Below are 16543 nucleotides of genomic sequence, written 5' to 3' on the forward strand. Positions count from 1 at the left end.
AAATGATGGATAATTCAAAAGCAGCAATTTCTGCTTTTGTGTTAACATGATCTTTTGTAGGATAGTCTGGGGGCTTTTTTCTGCATCTGCCCCATTAGATCATAAGTCCCCTTTATTCATGTCCTACTCATTTCATGATTCTGGCATCACACTTGCTGATGGGCCTTGGTTTCCTGATTTATAGTTTCCCAGCTTGGGTTTTTGATCTCTTAGCCTTATTCTTAGGCTCAGATTCCTACCTCTCTGCCACAGTCAATGGCCTTAAAACTCCCTCTAGGAGCTGTCAGTCCCTCTTCTGTCAGGCTTGCTGCTCCAGTGGGACACAAAGATCCTCTTTAATCTTAATGAAAACTGGGGAAGGGGGGGACACAGCGCCTAACGGGGCTCCCAGAGCCTTTTGTACATTATTCCTTCCCAAGTGAACTTGACTTTTTTTCTTTCCTGTGACAGTAACCCTCAAGAAGGCCAGCTGTCTCTGGAATCAAGGTAATAAAATGTGGGCAAAACTCCTGGGTGGGGACAGAACAGGGACAGCTGCTTCTAATATGAACTGCTCTGGCAGCCTCCCTCAGATTTTCCCCATAGAAAATCCCAGAAGCCATCTGATGATTACACTGGCAGACAATGAACCTCCTGTCTTACATTAAGCTACAAAGTCCACTTTGGTCAGACATTTATTGCCCGCACCTTGAAGGGTGATGATGTACTGCTACTGCTCCTGGATCTTCTCAGACTATCCCAGGTCACTAGGACCATAATTACTAACATTAATAGTCCCTTACATGCATACAGTATCTAACAGTTTTATACAGCACTTATTTGAAATGTGCCTTACAAGTTGGTTGGGTAGAAATTGTTATTCCGTGTTTATAGATGAAGAACTATAAAGGCCACAAATAAGTATCCAGCAAGCCCAGGAGTTACTCAGAGCTCTTCCCACCTCAATATTTACCTATGGGATCCACCTTTAAGCCTTATTTCTTTCATGCAGTCAAATCTCTGCTTAGAATCTCAGTCATTAACAGGAACAGAAGTACTTTGTAAGGCCTCCAAAGCCATCCTCCTCTGAAGTCTATGAGGTGGGCAGCTGTCTCCTCTAGCTCTGTATCAGGCAAAATCTCCTCTGAAGCCTGGGAAGCTCTGGCTTTCCATGTATCTCCTGACTACCTACTACACTGCCCCCATCTCAGGCCCACCCCACTGCTTGCCCCATGCTGGCTGGGGGCAGGCAGGATCCAGACTACCCAGCACTATGGATCGAGCCCTAGCTCCAGTCCCCTCCCTGTTGGTGACACATACACTGCAGACCAATTGTCTGCCCCTCTGAGTCAGGCCCTCCCTGAAGCTCCAAATACTTCTCCAGAGACTACATCAGGAGCACATGACAGCCTGCAGGTCAGTCAAGCCTGAAGAAGAGTTTCACTCTGGCTGCAAGTGCCTTAAGAAAGTAACCCAAGACTTAAGAAACTCATAAAAGAGCAAACTAAATCCAAAGCAAGCTGAAGTTAGGAAATGAAACCAAAAGTTGGTTCTTCAGAAAGATCAACAGATTGCTTCAAGATGGCAGAGTAGAAGGACGTGCACTCACTCCCTCTTGCAAGAGCACCGGAATCACAACTAACTGCTGAACAGTCATTGACAGAAGGACACTGGAACTCACCAAAAAAGATACCCCACATCCAAAGACAAAGGAGAAGCTGCAATGAGACGGTAGGAGGGGTGCAATCATGATAAAATCAAATCCCATAACTGCTGGGTGGGTGACTCACAAAATGGAGAACAATTATACCACAGAAGTCCACCCACTGGAGTGAAGGTTCTGAGCCCCACATAAGGCTTCCCAACCTGGGGGTCTGGCAACAGGAGGAGGAATCCCCATAGAATCAGACTTTGAAGGCCAGAGAGATTTGACTGCAGGACTTTGACAGGACTAGGAAAACAGAGATTCCACTCTTGGAAGGCACACACAAAGCAGTGTGCACACCAGGACCCAGGGGACAAAGTAGTGTGCACACCAGGACCCAGGGGGAAGGAGCAGTGACCCCATAAGAGACTCAATCAGACCTGCCTGCTAGTGTTGGAGGGTCTCCTGCAGAGGCAGGGGCTGGCTATGGCTCATTGCAGGGACAAGGACACTGGCAGCACAAATTCTGGGAAGTACTCATTGGCATAAGCCCTCACAGAGTTCGTCCACTGTTGGCCCCACCAAGGAGCCTGTAGGCTCCAGTGCTGGGTCGCCTCAGGCCAAACCAACAGGGAGGGAACTCAGCCTCACCCATCAGCAGACAGTGGATTAAAGTTTTACTGAGCTCTGACCACCAGAGAAACACCCAGCTCTACCCAGCACCAGTCTCTCCCATCAGGAAGCTTGCACAAGCCTCTAAGATAGCTTCATCCACCAGAGGGCAGACAGCAGAAGCAAGAACTATAATCCTGCAGTCTGCAGAATGAAAACTGCAATCACAGGAAGACAGACAAAATGAAAAGGCAGAGGACTTTGTACCAGATGAAGGAACAAGATAATACCCCAGGAAGACAACTAAATGAAGTAGAGATAGGCACCTTCCAGAAAAGCAATTCAGAATACTGATAGTGAAGATGATCCAGGATCTCAGAAAAAGAATGAGGGCAAAGATCAAGAAGATGCAGGAAATGTTTAACAAAGACCTAGAAGAATTAAAGAACAAACAAACAGAGATAAGCAATACAATAACTGAAATGAAAAATACACTAGAAGAAATCAATAGCAGAATAACTGAGGCAGAAGAAAAGATAAGTGATCTGAAAGACAGAATGGTGGCAATCACTGCCACAGAACAGAATGGGAAAAAAAGGATGAAAAGAAATGAAGACAGCCTAAGAGACTCTGCAACAACATCAAACACATCAACATTCTCAACATAGAGGTCCCAGAAGGAGAAGAGAGAGAGAAAGGACCTGAGAAAATATTTGAAGAGATTATAGTCAAAAACTTCCCTAACATGGGAAAGGAAATAGCCACCCAAGTTCAGGAAGCACAGAGGGTCCCATACAGAAGAAACCCAAGGAGAAATACACCGGGATGCATAGTAATCAAGCTGACAAAAATTAAAGACAAAGAAAAAGTATTAAAAGCAACAAGGGAAAAATGACAAATAACATACAAGGGAACTCCCATGGGGTTAACAGCTGATTTCTCAGCAGAAACTCTGCAAGCCAGAAGGGAGTGGCAGGATGTATTTAAAGGGATGAAAGGGAAGAACCTACAACCAAGAATATGCTACCCAGCAAGGATCTCATTCAGATTTGACAGAGAAATCAAAAGCTTTACAGACAAGCAACAGCTAAGAGAATTCAGCACCACCAAACCAGCCCTACAACAAATGCTAAAGGGACTTCTCTAAGTGGGAAACACAAGAGAAAAAAAGGACCTACAAAAACAAACCCAAAACAATTAAGAAAATGGTAATAGAAACATACATATCCATATCGGTAATTACCTTAAATGTGAATGGATTAAATGCTCCAACCAAAAGACTGGCTGAATGGATACAAAAACAAGACCCATATATATGCTATCTACAAGAGACCCACTTCAGACCTAGGGACACAAACAGACTGAAAGTGAGGGGATGGAAAAATATAGTCCATGCAAATGGAAATCAAAAGAAAGCTGGAGTAGCAATACTCCTATCAGATAAAATTAGACTTTAAAATAAAGAATGTTACAGAAGACAAGGAAGGACACCACATAATGATCAAGGGATCAATCCAAGAAAAAGATACAACAATTATAAATATACATGCACCCAACATAGGAGCACCTCAATACATAAGGCAAATGCTAACAACTATAAAAGAGGAAATCGACAGTAACACAATAATAGTGGGGGATTTAACTCCTCACTTGCACTAATGGACTGATCATCCAGACAGAACACTAATAAGGAAACATGAGCTTTAAATGACACAATAGAACAGATAGATTTAATTGCTATTTATAGGACAATCCATCTGAAAACAGCTGATTACACCTTCTTCTCAAGTCCACACGGAATATTCTCCAGGATAGATCATATTTTGGGTCACAAATCAAGCCTTTGTAAATTTAAGAAAACAAATTGTATTAAGCATCTTTTCCAACCACAACTCAATGAGATTAGAAATAAATTATAGGAAAAAAACTGTAAAAAACACAAACACATGGAGGCTACTGAAGACATCAAAGAGGAAATCAAAAAATACCTAGAGACAAATAACAATGAAAACACAATGATCCAAAACCTATGGGATGCAGCAAAAGCAGTTCTAAGAGGGAAGTTTATAGCAATACAATCCTACCTCAGGAAACAAGAAAAATCCCAAATAAACAATCTAAACTTACACCTAAAGGAGCTAGAGAAAGAAGAATAAAACCCAAAGTTAGTAGAAGGAAAGAAATCAAGATCAGAGAAGAAATAAATGAAATAGAAACAAAGAAAAAAATAGCAAAGATCAATAAAACTAAAGCTGATTCTTTGAGAAGATAAACAAAATTTATAAACCTTAAGCAAGACTCATCAGGAAAAAGTAGGAGAGGACTCAAATCAATAAAATTAGAAATGAAAAAGAAGTTACAATGGACAATGCAGAAATACAAAACACTGTAAGAGACTACTACAAGCAACTACATGCCAATAAAATGGACAACCTGGAAGAAATGGCCAAATTCTTAGAAAAGTATGACCTTCCAAGATTGAACCAGGAAGAAATAGAAAAAAATATGAACAGACCAATCACAGGTAATGAAATTGAAGCTGTGATTAAAAATCTTCCAACAGGGACTTCCCTGGTTGCACAGTGGTTAAGAATCTAGCTGCCAATGCAGGGGACAAGGGTTCAAGCCCTGGTCTGGGAAGACCCCACATGCCACAGGGCAACTAAGCTCGTGCACCACAAATACTAAGCCTGCACTCTAGAGCCTGTGAGTAATGACTCTGAGTCCATGTGCCACAACTACTGAAGCCTGCGTGCCTAGAGCTCATGCTCTGCAACAAGAGAAGCCACTGCAATGAGAAGCCCATGCACCACAATAAAGAGTAGCCCCCACTCACCACAAGTGGAAAAAGCCTGTGCGCAGCAAGAAAGACCCAATGCAACCAATTAATTAATTAATTTTTAAAAATCTTCCAACAAACAGAAGTCTAAGACCAGCTGGCTTCACAGGTGAATTTTATCAAACATCTAGAGAAGAGCTAACATCCATCCTTCTCAACTCTTTCAAAAAACTGCAGAGGAAGGAACATTCCCAAACTCATTCTACAAGGCCACCATCACCCTGATAACAAAACCAAAGATACTACAAAGAAAGAATATTACAGACTAATATCACTAATGAATATAGATGCAAAAATCCTCAACAAAATACTAGCAACAGAATCCAACAACACATTAAAAGGATCATACACCATGATCAAGTGGGATTTATCCCAGGGATGCAAAAATTCTTCAATATATGCAAATTAATGTGATACACAATATTAACAAATTGAAGGATAAAAAAGCATATGATAATCTCAATAGATGCAGAAAAAGCTTTTGACAAAATTCAACACCCATTTATGATAAAAACTCTCTAGAAAGTGGGCAAAGAGGGAACCTACCTCAACATAATAAAGGCCATATATGATAAACCCACAGCAAACATCATTCTCAATGGTGAAAAACTGCAAGCATTCCTTCTAAGATCAGGAACAAGACAAGGATGTCCCCTCTCACCACTATTATTCAACATAGTTTTGGAAGTCCCAGCCATAGAAATCAGAGAAGAAAAAGAAATAAAAGGAATACAAATTGGAAAAGAAGAAGTAAAACTGTCACTGTTTGCAGATGACATGATACTACACATAGAAAATCCTACAGATGCCACCAGAAAACTACTTGAGCTAAACAATGAATTTGGTAAAGTTGCAGGATACAAAATTAACACGCAGAAATCCCTTGCATTCCTATACACTAACAATGAAAGATCAGAAAGAGAAATTAAGGAAACAATCCCATTCACCATTCCAACAAGAAGAATAAAATACTTCAGAATAAACCTACCTACGGAGGTAAAAGACCTGTACTCAGAAAACTATAAGACACTGACAAAAGAAATCAAAGATGACACAAACAGATGAAGAAATATACCACGTTCTTGGACTGGAAGAATCAATATTGTGAAAATGACTATAATATTGGAAGCAGTCTACTGATTCAATGCAATCCCTATCAAATTACCAACAGCATTTTTTACAGAACTAGGACAAAAAAAATCCTAAAATTTGCATGGAGTCACAAAAGACCCCAAGCAGCCAAAGCAATATTGAGGGGAAAAAAACGGAGCTGGAGGAATCAGACTCCCTGACTTCAGACTATACTACAAAGCTACAGTCATCAAGACAATATGGTACTGGCACAAAAACAGAAATAGAGATCAATGGAACAGGATAGAAAGCCCAGAGATAAACTATGGTTAACTAATCTGTGACAAAGGAGGCAAGGATATACAATGGAGAAAAGACAGTCTCTTCAACAGGTGGTTCTGGGAAAACTGGACAGTTACATGTAAAAGAATGAAGTCAGAACACTCCCCAACACCATACACAAAAAATTAACTCAAAAAGGATTAAAGACCTAAATGTAAGATCAGACACTATAAAACTCTTAGAAGAAAACAGGAAGAACATTCTCTGACATAAATCACAGCAAGATCTTTTTTGACCCACCTCCTAGAGTAATGGAAATAAAAACAAAAATAAACAAGCGGGACTTAATGAAACTTAAAAGGTTTTGCACAGCAAAGGAAACTATAAACAAGAAGACAACCCTCAGAAAAGGAGAAAATATTTGCAAAGGAATCAACAGACAAAGGATTAATCTCCAAAATATATAAACAGCTCATGTCACTCAATATCAAAAAAACAAACAACCCAATCAAAAGATGGGCAGAAGACCTAAACAAACATTTCTCCAAAGAAGACATACAGATGGCCAAGAGGCATATGAAACGCTGCTCAACATCACTAATTGTTAGAGAAATGCAAATCAAAACTACAATGAGGTATCACCTCACACCAGTTAGAACGGGCATCATCAGAAAATCTACAAACATTAAATGCTGGAGAGGGTGTTGAGAAAAATGAACCCTCTTGCACTGTTGGTGGGAATCTAAACTGATACAGCCACTAGGGAGAACAGTACGGAGGTTCCTTAAAAACCCAAAAACAGAATTACCATATGACCCAACAATACCACTACTAGGCATATACCCAGAGGAGACCATAATTCAAAAAAACACATGTTTTGAAACTAATTAATAAATAAATATTTTTAAATATCTCAAAAAAAAAAAAAAAGACACATGCACCCCAATGTTCACTGCAGCACTATTTACAATAGCCAGGTCATGGAAGCAACCTTAATATCCATCAACAGACAAATGGATAAAGAAGATGTGGTACATATATACAATGGAATATTAGCCATAAAAAGGAATGAAATTGGGTCATTTGTAGAGATGTGGATGGACCTAGAAACTGTCATATAGAGTGAAGTAAGTCAGAAAGAGAAAAATAAATATCGTATATTAACGCATATATGTGGAATCTAGAAAAAAGGTACAGATGAACCAGTCTGCAAGGCAGAAATAGAGACACAGATGTAGAGAACAAACATACGAACACCGGAGGTGGGGGGGGGGGGGGGGGGATCTGTGAATTGGAATTGAGATATCTAATATGTATAAAACAAATGACTAATAAGAAAAATATATCAAATTGTACACTTTAAATATATGCAGTTTATCATGTCAATTACATCTCAATAAAACTCTTTTAGAGAAAAATAAAAGATCAATAAAACTGAACCTTCAGCAAGGCTGATCAAGAGAAAAAGAGAGAAGATACAAACTGCCAAAACCAGGAATGAAAAAGGGGATATCACTACTGAACTTCCAGAATTAAAAAGGTTATAAGGAAATACTATGAACAACTTTAAGCCACAAAATTAGACAACTTAGATGAAGTAGACAAATTCCTAGACATACACAAATTATCAAAAGTGACTCAAAAAGAAATAGAAAATCTGAGTAGACCTATAACAAAAATTTTTGAATTAGTAATTAAAAATCTTCCAACAGAAAAAGGCTCAGGCCCACATGACTTCAATGGTGAATTCTATCAAACATTCAAAAAAGAAATATCAATCCTTCACAAACTTTTGCAGAAAACAGAGGAGGGAACACTCTCCAACTTAGGAGGCCAGTATTACCCTGACACCAAAACCAGACAAAGACATCACAAGAAAACTACTGGCCAACATCCCTCATGAATACTGGTAAAAGTCTTCAACAAAATATCAGTAAACCAACACCATACAAAAAGGATTATACACTACAACTAAGTGGGATTTATTCTAGAAATGAGTTTATTCTAGGAATTTATTTTAGGACTTATTCTAAATTATTATAGGATTTATTCTAGGAATGAGGTTGGTTTAAAATTCAAAAATCAATTAGCATAGTTATCATGTTAGTAGAATAAAGGATAAAAACCACACAAACAAAATCCAACATACACCCATAATAAAACCTCTGAATAAACTAGAAATAGAAGAGAACGTACCTAGCCTGATAAAAGAAGTCTACCAAAAAACCCTACAGGGAATTCCCTGGTGGTCCCGTGGTTAAGAATCTGCCTTCCAATGCAGAGGACACGGATTCAATCCCTGGTCAGGGAACTAAGATGCCACATGTCGTGGGGCAACTAAGCCCGCATGCTGCAACTACTGAGCCCACGTGCTCTAGAGCCCAAGCGCCACAACTAGAGAGAAGCCCATGTACCACCAATGAAGAGCCTGCTGCAATGAAGCATACCACAACAAAGATCCCTCATGCTGCAACTAAGACCCGAGGCGGCCAAAGAAACAAATAAACAAATATTAAAAACAAAAAACCTACGCCTAACATCATACCTATGGTGAAAGACTGAATACTTTCACCTTAAAATTGGGAACAAGGTAAGAGTATCTGCTTTCACCAATTCTGTTCAACATCATACCAAAGGTCCTAGCCAGTACAATCATGGAGAGTGATTTTATGGACTTAAGATTGATTATGTCATTCCTCTACTCAAAACTCTCCAGTGGCTTCCTATTTCACTCAGAATAAAGCCCTACATCATCTGAGTCCCTGTCTACCCTTGTGATGACTTCTCCATAATCCACTCTCCCTATTGCTCACTTCATCTCTAGCTACGCTGACCTCCTTTTGTTCCTCAAAACATTAAGCATGCTCCTGTTTTAGGGCCTCTGAACTTGCTGAACTCTATGCCTGGGATGTTATTCCCCAAGATACACACATAGCTCATGCTACTTCAGCTCGTGTGTGTTTCTGTACAAATTTTATTTTCTCACGGAGGCCTTCTTTAATCACACAGTCCCTCCCTGTTCCATTACCCTGCTTTATTTTTCTTCATATGTATCCTCCACTAGAATTTAGGCTACAAGAGAGAAAACTATTTTCTTCACTGCTACATCTCAAACACTAAAAACTGTGCCTGGCACATGGTGGACAATCAATAAATACACACTGAATGAATGGACGTCTTTAAAAAGATACTCATATGCAGGAGAGTGAATACAGGAGGGATTGGGAGGGTGGGAACCACTGTCCCAAGAGGCTGAGAAGAACCAGGGCTTTAGGTCACAGAGAAAGAGCCAGTGTAGAATAGAAAAAAACTTGGTTCTCTAGAGCCAGATTCTTCTAAGTTCTAAGCTTAGGTCTTTCAATCACTGCCTGTGTGTCCCTCTCTAAGTCTCCATAATTTATAAAATGAGAATATCACCACCTACCTCCCAAGCTGTTATGAAAATGAAATCAATTTACATAGAGCATTCAATATAGCATCTGATAATATAGTAGTACAAATAATCAAACATTCTCTGATACCTCTGGCCTTCAAGAATAATCTAGAACTACCTTAAAAATTACCTAGCTCTTAGGGCGGGGGGTGAAGGGGAAGCTGAGACGAAGCGAGAGAGTAGCACAGACATATATATACTACTAACTGTAAAACAGATAGCCAGTGGGAAGTTGTTGTATAACAAAGGGAGTTCAACTCGAGGATGGAAGATGCCTTAGAGGACTGGGACAGGGAGGGTGGGGGGGACTCGAGGGAGGGTGGGGGGGGGAGTCAAGGGAGGGAGGGAATACGGGGATATGTGTATAAAAACAGATGATTGAACTTGGTGTACTCCCAAAAAAATAATAAATAAATAAATAAAATTTTAAAAAAAAGTTACCTAGCTCCACCTTATTGAAGTGCATAGATGTCTATAGGGCTATTGCCCCTAAAGTATGGCCTTCACAACTATTTTAACTTCTCTTCCTTAGCATTCTTCTTTTACTTTTGTTTGCTTTCAGCTCTCACCTCTAGCTGCTGCTAATACAGCAGCTCCTCCTCCCCTTTTTAATATGCTGTTCTTAATCTTATGGGGGTTTAGAAACCAGATTGCTAAGCTTGTTACAACACATAAAAATAGGAATAAATTACTGCTGTGCAAGGTCTTAAGGATGACAATGCTTTGCTACCTTCTTGTTTTTCAGCTGGACTCCGGAAAATTGAGGATGTTAGATAAATAAGCTACTATATGGATATCAATATATTATACAATTTTTTACATGGAATCATTCATATTTTAAAATAGTCAATAGTGGAACTTCTTCAAAGGGCAGCTGTCCCAAAAACAATAAAACCCAAGCTTGATGCCCAGGCCATGGAAAGGCCAGAGCTATAGAACAATAGATTAACCAAGACAAAAAGAGATGACAGCAAGAGTCTGGAGATTCAGAATAAGAGGGAAGGCTGGCCAATGTGGATTCCAGAAGCAACAGGTTTGGGGACAGATCCCTCTGTGCACCCTCAGAGGGAAGAACAGAATGCCCCTTGTTACAGAGTATGAAGAGAGTGACCTATATCACTGGCCAAGGATGAGAGAGATGGTGGGAAAACTGGAATGACCATGGCCTCTGATAAGATATGGGGCTACAGAATAAGCGCCTTTTTCACTAGCAGTTGGAGGGTGGGGGTTGGGGGTAGGCCGGGAACCTAGGACCAAAACAGGAATAGCCCTCCTGTTCTAAAATAACAGTAGGTAACAAGGCAACATCTCAGTGGAACTAGTCAGTGAGTACAGACACATGCTGGGGACGGACTCTTGAAAACAACTATATCTGTACTGGCAGTGGTCTTGAAGCCAGGCTGTGTGAGTGCATTTAAAACCTGCACTCTGCAGCCCACATGCTGCAAATCATGGCTACCGATACTGCCTGGTTTTGTCTCCGTGCCCTGGAAAGACTGAACTTGTGGAAAGACTGAACTTCTGGTAGGGCATGCAGAAGGAGAGGAGAAGGGCATGGGAGAAAATTTACAGTGTAAATTTCCAAGGCAAAACCTTCCCTTTTACCTTTGGGGAGTGGGGTGGCAAATAGGTCAGGGACTGAGATGCCAGGGATACTTATAATGCTTCCTTCTCACTTTCTCTCATTTCAGTCATGCTGTTTTACAATTCACAAAGCACTTGCATTTCCCATTTGATTCTCTACAACATCCTATATGGTTGGTGTACACAGAAGAGACATGTGGGGGTGCAGGGGGGCACTTCAATTTAAAAATAGGGAAATGGAGATTATCCAAGGGCAAATATTGAGAGAGAAGATAAAAACACAGGTTTTCCAACTGCAACTCAGCACTACAGGTGCCTATCTGTGCTGGCCCAAGTGCTTATGGGATCCCATGTGTTACTGATGTTTTCTTCTCCTTCCAGTCATAGTTAGCCTGGGCCTCCAGAAGGTTCTTCCTTTCAGCCTCTCGGCCCCCTCACTAAAAATGCCATTGCTCAGAAGGGACCCCCAACTCTTGCCTGCCCTGCCAGGTCCTTCAAATAACTAGCCCTCCTTCCTGTATCCCTAAGGAGTCTGTCTTCTTGAACTTTGTAAGAAAAATCATGATTCCAGGGAGATAAGCAGTCCAAGGAAAGCCTGCCAAGTCAGAGTATAATGATATTCACAGGTAGACCGACCTGGGTTCCAATATCAGCTTTATGGATTCCCAGGTGTAAACCCTGGGCAAATTACTTCAGTTTCCTGAGCCTCAATTCCCTCATCTACAAAATGAGGTTTTGTCTAGTTTAAATGAGATCCATAACACAAGTGGTTCTTAATATGTTGATTTCCCTTCCTGTTTCACCATCTGCAGTCTTCCTTCCAAGGTTCCCTGCACTTCCCCTCACACAGCCCCACTCTATCACTCCATCCTCACCTCCATTCATGATCACATTCTGCAGGATGTGATAAAACCACAGGATTTTCTAAAGCTGACTCTGGGCTTGGTATGTCAGTCAAGACTGAAATCAGGAAAAGTCTCTAAGGGCTATGAAGTCATGTTACAAGAGCTTATGGGAGACTGGGGGTGGCTGCCAGGTCCAGGATACCCTCCCCCACCAGCAGAAAGCAGCTGGCAGAAGCCAGAAGGAATTGAGCATGCTTTGCTTGATTCATGGCAAACGATCCCAGACTATCTCACAGCAGCTCCAGGAAAACAAGTTCAATTCTCCTACCAGTACAAAAGGCTGCCTATGACAGTCTCTTAGGCATGGAGTAAGAGAGTAATTACTGTAAGTTTTCTGTACTAAGGGTAAAAATAAGCCCCAAACTAGTTGCCCTGTATCTTGGCCCAAGTTTGCCCAGTTTGTCTATGCACCCTCACTCACCAGTACCAAGGCTGAGCTCAGCCAGCAATTTCCACTTCTGCGTTACAGGGTCAGCACCAACTGCCTCACAGAAGAGGGCTCACCTATAACAGAGAGAAGTCAGTCAGGGTCTTGCTCACAACAGGCATGAACCTAGGTCCCTGCAGGCATGCAAAGTTCCTGCCCTTACATGTCTTGCAATCCTAGCAAAAGATAGGTTAATAATTAAGTATACAGTTTCAGGTTGTGCTATGTGCTACAAAGAAAAATAAAGCAGAATAAAGAAAGAAAGAAAGAATGACAAGGAGGGAGAATGAGGTCTATTTTAGATAAAATGGTCAAGGAAGACTTCTCCAAGAAGTAATTGCTACAGAGTCCTGAATGAAGTAAGGGAGTAACATCTGCAAAGATCATAGGGAAGAGTGTTTCAGAGAGGTGAAATAAGTGCAAAAGCCCTGAAGCAATAACAGGCAAGAGTAAGCTTGTTATGCTAAGGAACAAGAAAGTCAACATAGCTAGAATATAGTGATAGGAAGAATGAGGTTCCTCCAGGCTTCATAACCTGGAATCCAGCTGGGACAAACTTTCAAGCACTCTGAGATCGATTTCAGGTTTCTCAGCTCATCTCCTTCTCTGCTGGGTAAGGGACGGAGAAACTCCTATATATTACTCAGAATGTGGGGTAGTGAGCAAACAGAAACTCCTATGTATTACTTGGAATGTGGGGCAGAAATTACTATGGTAAGGAGAATAGTGGCACATGCCAGGCACTGTTGTAAGCTATTTGTATTAACTCATTTAATCTTTACAAAGTCTTGTAAGGTTGGTGTGTTATTACATTCCACATTTTACTAATAAGGAAACAGACACAGAGAAGTTAAGTACATTTGTCCCAAGTCACACAGCTAATAGATGGTAGACCTGAGACTTTAACCACACACTATAACACTCTCAAAAACAGAAGAAAAAAGACAGGAAAAGCATTCTCTAGTCCTAGCTGACCTGGCTCAGAGTCCCCATTTATACCCAAGTCTGAGATCCTCTCCATTTACTTGCAGTCCAGGCTTTTTACTGAATACCAGCTGAATGACTCCTGAGTCCTTCAGCCAGGTGGTTCCAGAGGATACTGTGCTCATGAAGCTATGAGAATCACAACAGCCATTTAATAGCCACCAACACTGAATGCACACTTTGAAACAAGAGTAGGTACTGGGCTAAGTGAAGGAATGACAGTTGCTCTAAGACCTGGGTAGAGAGATCTGTGGGGGGCTCCAGGCCTGGAACAAAGCAGCAAACACAAAGAACTAAAAGATCTCCATAGGCCAGGGTCAAAGCACAAAGGCAGAAACACTAAGGAGTGGGTGGTAAGGGGAAAGGACTATGAGCACTTCCAATTAACATGTCAACAAACTGAACTCATCTTCCATTTTCCCCATGTTTCAGCAAATTGGTATAACAATTCTCTCAAGTACATATTTATACTCCAAAATGCTCTCCAACCCCTTCTTCCCTCATTCCCACAACTGCCAAGTCCTTGTAAGGTTTTCTTGTGGTGGTTTTTTTTGTGTGTGTGTGTTTTCTCTAACAGATCTACATCCAAACCATCTTCCTTATTTTCTATTGTGTCAACTTCCTCTTGGTTCAGGATCTCATTATCTCCTGCCTGCACTGCTGGAATATTTCTTAGAATTTATTGACATTACAAGGACAGGCTGTTACAGCAGCCTCTTCCCTGGTCTCTCTTTCACTAGCCTTCCCCCACCCCTCCTGTTCCAATCTATTGAGCCCACACTGCCAGACTAATGTTCCTAACACCACTTTCCTGCTCAAAAAATGTCATCGCTTCCAATTACCTCATCCTTGCTCTCTAGACTCTCATACCATGGGTCTGGTCATCAACTACCTTACCTCTACTGTGGGCTTTCCAGCTCCCATACTTTTATCCATGTCGTTGTCTCACATGGAATGCCTCTCTTCATTTGTACATATTCAAATCCTTCTTAATCTTCAAGGCTTAGAAATTCAGTAAAGTTATCCTGAACCCTTTTTCACCTCTCTCTCTCTCATGTTCTTGAAACATCTCTGGCTGCAACTACTATCTGGCTCTGGCCTCACCATCCACTGAGGCTTCAGAACAGTTCCCCTGTTCTTCTTCCTTGTAAAGATTCCTACCGCTTTCAGAAAATGAAGACTTAGTCAAGATTCCTGTTTGAATTCCTACTAGTCTTATCTTATTCTGGATCTATCTTCTAACAAGAGACCTGAGTTTTAATCTGAGCCACAGATTCCTTACTACAAAATGGGGACAGAATTCCCATCCTGCCTACAACATAGGGATTTTCTAAGAATCAATGTGATAGCAGGAGAGGAAAGGAGGAGAGTTAAAATGGGAGACGCAGCCAAATCTTTAACAGCTCCTTTTTCAGCTACAAAATCCCCATCTTCTATCCAATCAATCAAAAACAATTCCTGGGCCTAGTTAGCCATGGTCACAACTCTGGGTTAGGGGTTACAGAGGATTCAGGGATGAATGAGAATAAATCTTATCCTTAGGCTCCTGGCAGCCCAAGGTAGGACTGTGTCAACTTCCTACAAAGGATGACTAAGAATATTAGGTAGATTTAGAAAACAGTATGGAGATTCCTTTAAAAACTAAAAATAGAGTTACCATAGGACCCGGCAATCCCACTACTGGGCATATACCCAGAGAAAACCATAATTCAAAAAGACACACGCACCCCAATGTTCACTGCAGCACTATTTACAATAGCCAGGACATGGAAGCAACCTAAATGTCCATCAACAGATGAATGGATGAAGAAGATGGGTTACATATATACAATGGAATATTACTCAGCTGTAAAAAGGAACGAAATTGGGACACTTGTAGAGACATGGATGGACCCAGAGACTGTCATACAGAGTGAAGTGAGTCAGAACGAGAAAAACAAATATTGTATGTTAACACATATATGTGGAATCTAGAAAAATGGTACAAATCAACCAGTTTGCAAGGCAGAAATAGAGACACAGATGTAGAGAACAAACATATGGACACCAAGTGGGGAAAGTGTGTGTGTTGGGGGGGGGGGGGGGGGGCGCTGGGGTGGGATGAATTGGGAGATTGGGATTGCCATATATACATCACTAATAAGAAAAAAAATAAACTGTACACTTAAATATATGCAGTTTATTGTATGTCAATTGTATCTCAATAGAAGTTCTTAAAGAAAAAAAAAAAACTAAAAACAGAGTTACCATATGACCCAGCGATCCCACTCCTGGGCACATATCCAGAGAAAATTCTAATTCGAAAAGATACATGCACCCCAATGTTCACAGCAGCACTATTTACAATAGCCAAGATGTGCAAGTAACCTAAATGTCCATCAACAGATGAATGGATAAAGATGTGATACATCCGCGCGCGCACACACACACACACAGAGGAATATTACTCAGCCATAAAAAAGAATGAGATAATGCCATTTGCAGCAACATGGATGGACCTAGATATTATCATACTAAGTGAAATAAGTCAGAAAGAAAAAGACAAATACCATACGATATCACTTATATGTGGTATCTAAAATATGATACAAATGAATATTTACAAAATAGAAACAGATTCACAGACACAGATAACAAACTTATGGTTACCAAAGGGGAAGGGGGTGAGAGAGGGATAAATCAGAAGTTTGGGATTAGAAGACACAAACTATATTTAAATAAACAAGGTCCTACTGTATAGCACAGGGACCTATATTCAATATCCTGTAATAAACCATATTGG

At 40.7% G+C, this 16543-nt stretch overlaps 1 protein-coding gene across 7 annotated transcripts in view; it reads right to left on the bottom strand.

Annotated features, from left to right (window-relative positions):
• Positions 1-16543, bottom strand: part of RALY (RALY heterogeneous nuclear ribonucleoprotein) — an 85334-nt gene that overhangs the window by 38114 nt on the left and 30677 nt on the right. For 5 of the 7 annotated variants that reach the window (XM_057702389.1, XM_057702387.1, XM_057702386.1 and 2 more), the window contains exon 2: positions 12772-12854. The exons of the other annotated variants lie outside the window; for them this stretch is intronic. The gene's annotated coding sequence lies outside the window, so the exon portion shown is untranslated. The remainder of the gene's footprint in view (positions 1-12771; positions 12855-16543) is intronic. 7 annotated transcript variants of the gene reach the window in all.

Source organism: Hippopotamus amphibius, chromosome 12 (assembly GCF_030028045.1).
Source record: "Hippopotamus amphibius kiboko isolate mHipAmp2 chromosome 12, mHipAmp2.hap2, whole genome shotgun sequence".
Taxonomy (NCBI): domain Eukaryota; kingdom Metazoa; phylum Chordata; class Mammalia; order Artiodactyla; family Hippopotamidae; genus Hippopotamus; species Hippopotamus amphibius.